Genomic DNA, 7,048 nt, shown 5'->3' with positions numbered 1-7,048 from the left:
GATGAAACAGTATCCGCTTTTCTGAGGCAGTATTGCTATGAAGTGCATTTTGTTGGGCGGTTGAAGAATAAGTACAATTATCTGAATGGAAAACTTTAGTATTTTGTCAAATTTAAACCTGACATAAGTCTGAAAAATGGGATAAAATGTATCCCGGCGGTTTTTTCTATTGGAGGTGAAAGGGGCTTCTGCTTTTATGAGGGACAGCTTGAATTCTGTAGAAAATGTCAGGAGTTTGGTCATACACAGGAAAATTGTATAAAGAGAGGTGATGTGTGCAGAAATTGTGGAAAGGAAGGGCATGTGTTTGCTGTTTGTCCTGAAGAAAGGAAATGTGATGTCTGTGGTGAAGTGGGGCACTTGGCAAAGAGGTGCAAGCATTGGAACACAAGGCAAAAAACATATGCTGATGCTGCTGGTGGTGGTGGTGAAAAAGGAGGGAAAATGGGGCCAAACAAAGATACAATCAGAGAAGAGAGGATTGTGCAGACAGGTGTGAGTGCTGTGGAAGGTGGGGCATCTGTTTCCAAAAGTAATGTGAAAAGTGTTGCAAATAAGTTAGAGTGGAAAAGCCCAGAGAAAAAGCAAGGCTGGAATGCAGGGTGTGGCTGTGCTTGTGGCTGGTGCTGGTAGTACTGCAGGTCCCAGCCAGGAGGTAGAAGACAAGACCAATATTGGAGCAGCTAATGAGTGGGTGGAGACTTTGTCTGGTCAGTTCATTCCTGGTGAAGTAGTAAGTGGAGATGTAAGTGCTGAGTGTCCAAATCCTGTTGTTGGTGAAAGAGAAATAATGGAGTATGATAGTGACGACACCATTACACCTGGACAGAGAATGGGGAGTAGTAGTGAGGAGGAGGAGGATTGTATTCTGGAAATAGATGCAAATGAGGCAGAGTCGCCTGATGTTTTAGAGAGTCTAAATAGAAAGATTGTGAAACAGAACGTAAAATTCTAAATGAAGAAAATGGAGAACAAGTGGATAGCAAGAATTATTTTATTCACAATGAGTTTGATGGTAGCCTCCTTGAACGTACGGAGTATCGGATCTGATACTAGGAGGGCTGCAGTGTTTAACTATTTAGACTCCGTTAATGCAGATGTGATTTGTTTACAAGAATGTGCAATAAGATCGGCCCCTCAGGAGAAAGAGTGGAAATGGGGGCAATCTTATTGGTCGACATGCGCAGAAAATAAGAATGAGGGTGTTGGCATTTTATTGAAAACTAAGAATATCCTGGTTTTAGACTGTAATATAATTTTACCCGGGCGTTTTATAATTTTAAACTTGGAGTTTTTAGGACAACGGATCCGTGTTTTTAATATATATGCACCAGCAGATAAACAGGAACGTGTGTCTTTTTTTGAATCTCTTACGTTTTTTATGCCAGGTAGAGAGTTTAATTGTATTCGATTTAGAACGGATCGTTTAAGCTCTTCTGAATGAAGAACCGACATCACTTCTGATGCGTTAAATAACATGGTGCAAGATTTGCATTATACAGACGCTTGGCTGATGGTTAACACAGACAAGAAATTGACGTATTTGTGTCTGTAGGGATGAAGGTGATCCAGTGTAGCCATGTGATGAATTATTTCTCAGATCATAAAATTGTTTCTGCTGAGATTGGCATCACAGAGTCCTCTGCTTTTGGCAGGGGTCTCTGGAAGTTAAATGTAGGTCTGTTGCAAGAGGAAGAAGTGATGGAGGGTTTTAAAAAGTTATATTTATCTTGTGTTTCTTTACAGCAGAATTTTAGCAGTATTTTAACTTGGTGGGATTACACTAAAGTGAAAATTGCTAAGTATTTAAAAAATGTTGGTTTTAAAAGAGCGCAGGAGAGGAGAAGAAGAGAATCCGAGTTGGTTTTAAAACTGGAGACATTGTATAAGTGGAGGACTGTGGGGGTTAATGTAGATAAAGAAATTTGTGATATTAAAGGGAATGTGTCGCAAATTAAACCTTTTTTTTTTAAGTGTCGTTACTTATTTCTATTATATTTTTTACATTTTTTTGGTGTATTTTTTTTCCAGGGGGGGGGGGGGCACTTCCCAGAATTACAGCAAGGTGAATAAGGCAAAGCAACCTGACTCACAGCTGCTGTAAATGTGGGAGGGAATCTCACGCCCCCTCCCACAAGCCAAGAAAAGGTGTCTTCAAATTGCCAAGCAGTGTCCGGCAGCCATTTTTGGTGTGATTCTGCAGCTGGCAGAAGTTATAGGACACACCAAAAGGCTAAGGGTATGTTCACACGCTTACTAAACAAAGGGAAAACAGCTCCTGATTTTCAGCCATTTTTTAATCAAACTCGTGTTTTTTAACGGCCGTTTTTGGAGCTGTTTTTCTATAAAGTCAATGAAAAACGGCTCCAAAAACGTCCCAAGAAGTGATGTGCACTTCCTTTTGGTCGGGCGCCTTTTTACGTGCCGTTTTTGTAAAACGACGACGTAAAAAACGCCCTGTCGGAACAGAACGCCGTATTTCCCATTGAAACCAATGGGCAGATGCTTGTAGGCGTTCTGCTTCCGACTTTTCAGCTGAAAACATTGTGTGTGAACATACCATTAGGGTATGTGCACAAGCTAACTGCATTTACGTCTGAAATTCCGGAGCTGTTTTCAGGAGAATACAGCTCCGTCATTTCAGACGTAATTGCTCGTACTCACGTTTTGCGAGGCGTCAATTACAGCCGTAATTTGGAGCTGTTCTTCATTGAATTCAATGAAAAACGGCTCCAATTACGTCCAAAGAAGTGTCCTGCACTTCTTTGCCGAGGCTGTTATTTTACGCGCCGTCTTTTGACAGCGACGCGTAAAATACAGGTCGTCGGCAAACCCATTCAAATGAATGGGCAGATGTTTGCCGACGTATTGGAGCCGTCTTTTCAGGCGTAAATCGAGGCGTAACACGCCTCGTTTACACCTGAAAATAGGTCGTGTGAACCCAGCCTTAGAATGATGAAAGTGAAGTGAATGACTTTTCAGTTGACCGGTTCACACGCCATGTATTTGACATGTTTTTTTTTTGCACATTTTACGCGCAAAAAAAACACATTAAAAAAACGCTTGATTAGACTTGATTTTGCGTGTTGGGGGGGATTTGTGTGTGTGTGTGTGGGGGGGTGCTCGCCGCTGATTCTTCAAAACAGCTGATAAGCGGATATGAAGTATTAGCGGCGCCCGTGCACACTCCGCTCTGCCACACACACGGGAAAAGTCTTAAAGGGGTCATCCAGGAAAACATGGCGCCGCGCCTGTCCTCAGGTCATGTGTGTGGTATTACAACTCTGTCCTATTCACTTCAATGGAGGTGAACTGCAATACCAGACACAACCTGAGAACAGGTGCGGTGCTGTCTCTCCAATCTGGACACCCCTGCTGTCCTGAGATGACCCGACGGGGGAGGCGGGTGTCAGAGCCACCCACCACCATCACTACAGACAGAACCATACAACTACGGCATGAAGGCAGGACTTTTCCTGAGTGCACGCACTGTCTCTTGTTATGGACAGATTTATAGTCACGTGAACCCCATCTGATGAACCGGTTACCTAGGTCCGATCACATGACAGAGGGGATCACCAAAAACCCTGTGCACCCTCAGCCCGTCCATCCAGCCCTTTCCTAGTTATATCTGCTTCTGGGAAAGCTGGGTGACCACCATTACCCCTCCTACTGGAGTGTGTTTGGGGATGTGACTAATGAACCTCTCACACTCCAATAGGAAGGGTAATGTTGGTCACCCAGCTTTCCCAGACCCCTGAACGGTAAATCTCTCTAGTTGTGCTGAGACTGTTTGGGGATATGAATAATGAACCTCTCAGTCTCAGCACAACTAGAGAGATTTATCGTTCAGGGGTCTGGGAAAGCTGGGTACCACACTAACAGCGGGCATATTATCACCCAGCATTCCCTGGACAGTTACATCATGTGTCCTTTATACAGAGTCTCCCGCACGACTGGGGGGGGGGGCCCGTCGGGAGTCACGAGAGCGGGGGTCTGTGAGAGAGAGAGAGAGAGGGACAGACAGAGACACAGACCTTACCTGCAGTGCAGCTGGTCTTGAGTATGGCGCCTGCTATCTCCCCGCAACAGCTGCTCTGCTGTGTGACTCTGACCTGCGTATGCGCAGTACAGAGCCAGAGAGCAGAGTCAATGGAAAGGCTCCCGTTCATTGACTCCTATGCACTATAGCTGCCGTATTCCATCTCTGTATGTGTCGTTAATCGACACATACAGAGATGAAAAACAAAATTGCAGCCCCCATAGTGAAGTAAAACTTAGAAAAAAAAAAAAGTAAAACAAACACACAAATAAATAAAATGTATTTTAATAACATACTAAAAGCAATATTATATAAAAAAAATTTTTTTTTCGCAACACCCGTCCTTTAAGGAGAAAATGAAGGAGCATTTCATAGAAAGAGGGAAAAAAAATTGTTTATAGCGCAAAAGTCCAGCATTTGGAGGAGGATGAACAATGTACATGGTATTTAAAAAAAAAAAAATTTAAACCAAAAGGATATTTTAGATACGTTTTTACATCTGCAGGAGAAGTGTCAGGAGTGAAGATGGTGGAGGAGATTGGTGATTTTTACAAAAATCTATTCAGTAATATGAGCAAAGCAAGTGATGCGGAGATGGAGGACTATTGTAACATTTTATCTAATGATATTCCTAAGAAGAAGGCTGGGTGGTTGGAGAAGGACATAACGGAGGAGGAGGTTAGAGGTGTAGTTGAAAATATGCAAAAAGGGAAGACACCAGGTTGTGATGGTCTTCCTGCAGAGTTTTACGTGATGTATTGGAATATAATTGGTAGGGAGGTGAGTCGGGTGATGCAATATTCCTTTAAATCTGGAATTTTATCCCAAACCATGAACGTAGGAAGTCCCATTATTGCATAAAAAAGGTGACGAAAGGGACATTAAAAATTGGCGTCCAATTTCTCTTTTAAATTGTGACTATAAAATAATTGCTAAATTGGTAGCCAACAGAATGAGAGAAGTAATAGGTTTTATGGTTGGGGAATATCAAGTCTGTGCAGTACCTGGGAGGAAGATATCCAATAATCTGATACTTTTAAGAGATATCATTTTTTATGCAAATTTTAACAATTGCCCCTTATTTATTGAGTCGATTGATTTGGAAAAAGCGTATGATACTGTGACCCATCGGTTTTTATTTAAAGTTTTAACACATTTAGGAGTTCCAAATAAAATGCTGAAGATGATAAAGGGACTATATCAAGGGGCATATAGCCAAATTTTAGTTAATGGACATGTGAGTCCTGTTTTTAATGTTTTATCGGGTGTGAGGCAGGGGTGTCCACTCTCCCCAATATTATTTATTTGTGTCATAGAGGCCCTTTTAAAAACTATTCAGAATGATAAATGTGTTGATGGAGGTTTTATCCCAGGCAGTGTTGGAAAAAAAGTGAAGTCCTTAGGTTATATGGATGATTCAGTCTTTATTTGTAACTCCCAGGCAGACTTGAATAGAGTGAATTTGCATATTAAGATTTTCTGTTGTGTGACTGGTATGTCTGTGAATTGGGGGAAGTGCCAGTTATGTAACTATGGAAAACAGGAGCAAGTGGTGGTGGACGGAGTAAAGAAGAAAAATGAGTTGGAAGTGCTGGGGGTGATTTTTGAGAAAGAATTGAAAGGAAAACAAAGTTACAAGAATTTGGAGAACAAAATAGAGAAAAAGTTAGGATTTTGGAAGTTAAGGAATTTGTCAATGAAAGGGAAAGTGCTAATAATAAAAGCAGTGATATTGCCCCTGCTATTATATACAGCAATGATGATCCCACCAGGGAAGATGTGGGTACGAAGAATAACAAGGAAGCTGTTTCTTTTTTTCTGGTCATCCAAAATGGAGAAAGCAAGAAGATCGGTGGTAATGAGCAGCACAAGGATAGGTGGATATGACTTTCCAGACATTGGAAACTTTTTAAAGGTGCATTATTTTTTAACAATTTTTAAAATCATGCAGTGCAAGTCCTGAACTGCTAATATGTGTAGGTATCTGGCAGGATGGCATTTTATCAGATGGGGCTGGTGTGAAAAGGATTTGAGAAGACCAATATCAGCGACAACACCCTCTTTTTATGTGGTTCTTAGATCCTTTAATGATCAATTTGGGTTAAGCTCTTTGGGTAAACCTGAGAAGCAGAAAATATGGCAACAAATTAGAAAAGACGATAAATTTTGTGATGTGCCATTCTGCAGTCCTGCACAGTCAGCGAAAATATGGCAGCTTTTTACAGTTCCAGGAGTGACTAACAGACAAAAAGATGTGGCATGGCTTGCACTGCATGGATGCCTTCCAACCCGGTCATTTTTAAACAGAAGAGGAATTAATATAAGAGACCAATGTCCAAGAGAGGGTTGTGGAGGCATAGAAGACGTGAGACATATTTTTTGGGATTGCTCTTATACTAAACAAGTTTTTAGTATACTAGAGAGAATTTTTACTGCTTTAACTGGGTTTAGTGGTTTTACCTTTCAGAATTTTTTAGTTGGCCAAGGTTTTAAAAAACAGGAAAACATGAGGATCTGCTGGATTGTTTTTAAAGAGGTATTATGGGATGTGAGAAATTTATTGATTTTTAAAAAGATGTCTTTTCCCCCAAAGGAATGTAAAAGGTTATTTTTATCCCGAGTATTTACTGTTTTCCTGTATGATAGCAAGACGCTTGGAGAACAAAAGGCAAAGGAGATGTGGAGAATTTCACAATGGGGTAACCTCTGAGATAAAATCTTGGATTTTTTTTTTTGTATTTAGTAAGTGGGTTTTTCCAAATGATGTGTTTTAAAGACCTTGTTTTTATTGAAGTCAAAGTGATTTAAAGTTTAAACGAACAAGTGTCTAGAAACTGAGGAAAAAAAAATAAATCTGTTCTTATCAGTTTAATATCTGATACGTCCCCTATCTGGGTACCATATATTAAATGGATTTTTAGAACAGGGAGATGGAAATAGAGCTTGCTCTGTCCACTCCACGCATTGACCTGGTATTGCAGTATTTCCAGGACCGGTGCACCCTTT

At 40.9% G+C, this 7,048-nt stretch overlaps 1 non-coding gene across 1 annotated transcript; it reads left to right on the top strand.

The window, feature by feature from the left end:
• The first annotated feature begins 6,848 nt into the window (after nucleotides 1-6,848).
• On the top strand, nucleotides 6,849-7,048 carry LOC142654365 (U2 spliceosomal RNA). The gene has a single exon (XR_012849017.1). It is a non-coding gene; the product is annotated as a U2 spliceosomal RNA (small nuclear RNA).

The sequence above is a fragment of the Rhinoderma darwinii genome, chromosome 5, assembly GCF_050947455.1.
Source record: "Rhinoderma darwinii isolate aRhiDar2 chromosome 5, aRhiDar2.hap1, whole genome shotgun sequence".
Taxonomy (NCBI): Eukaryota; Metazoa; Chordata; class Amphibia; order Anura; family Rhinodermatidae; genus Rhinoderma; species Rhinoderma darwinii.
Note: the sequence above shows the minus strand (reverse complement) of the source record. Positions and strands in the feature narration are given on the sequence as shown.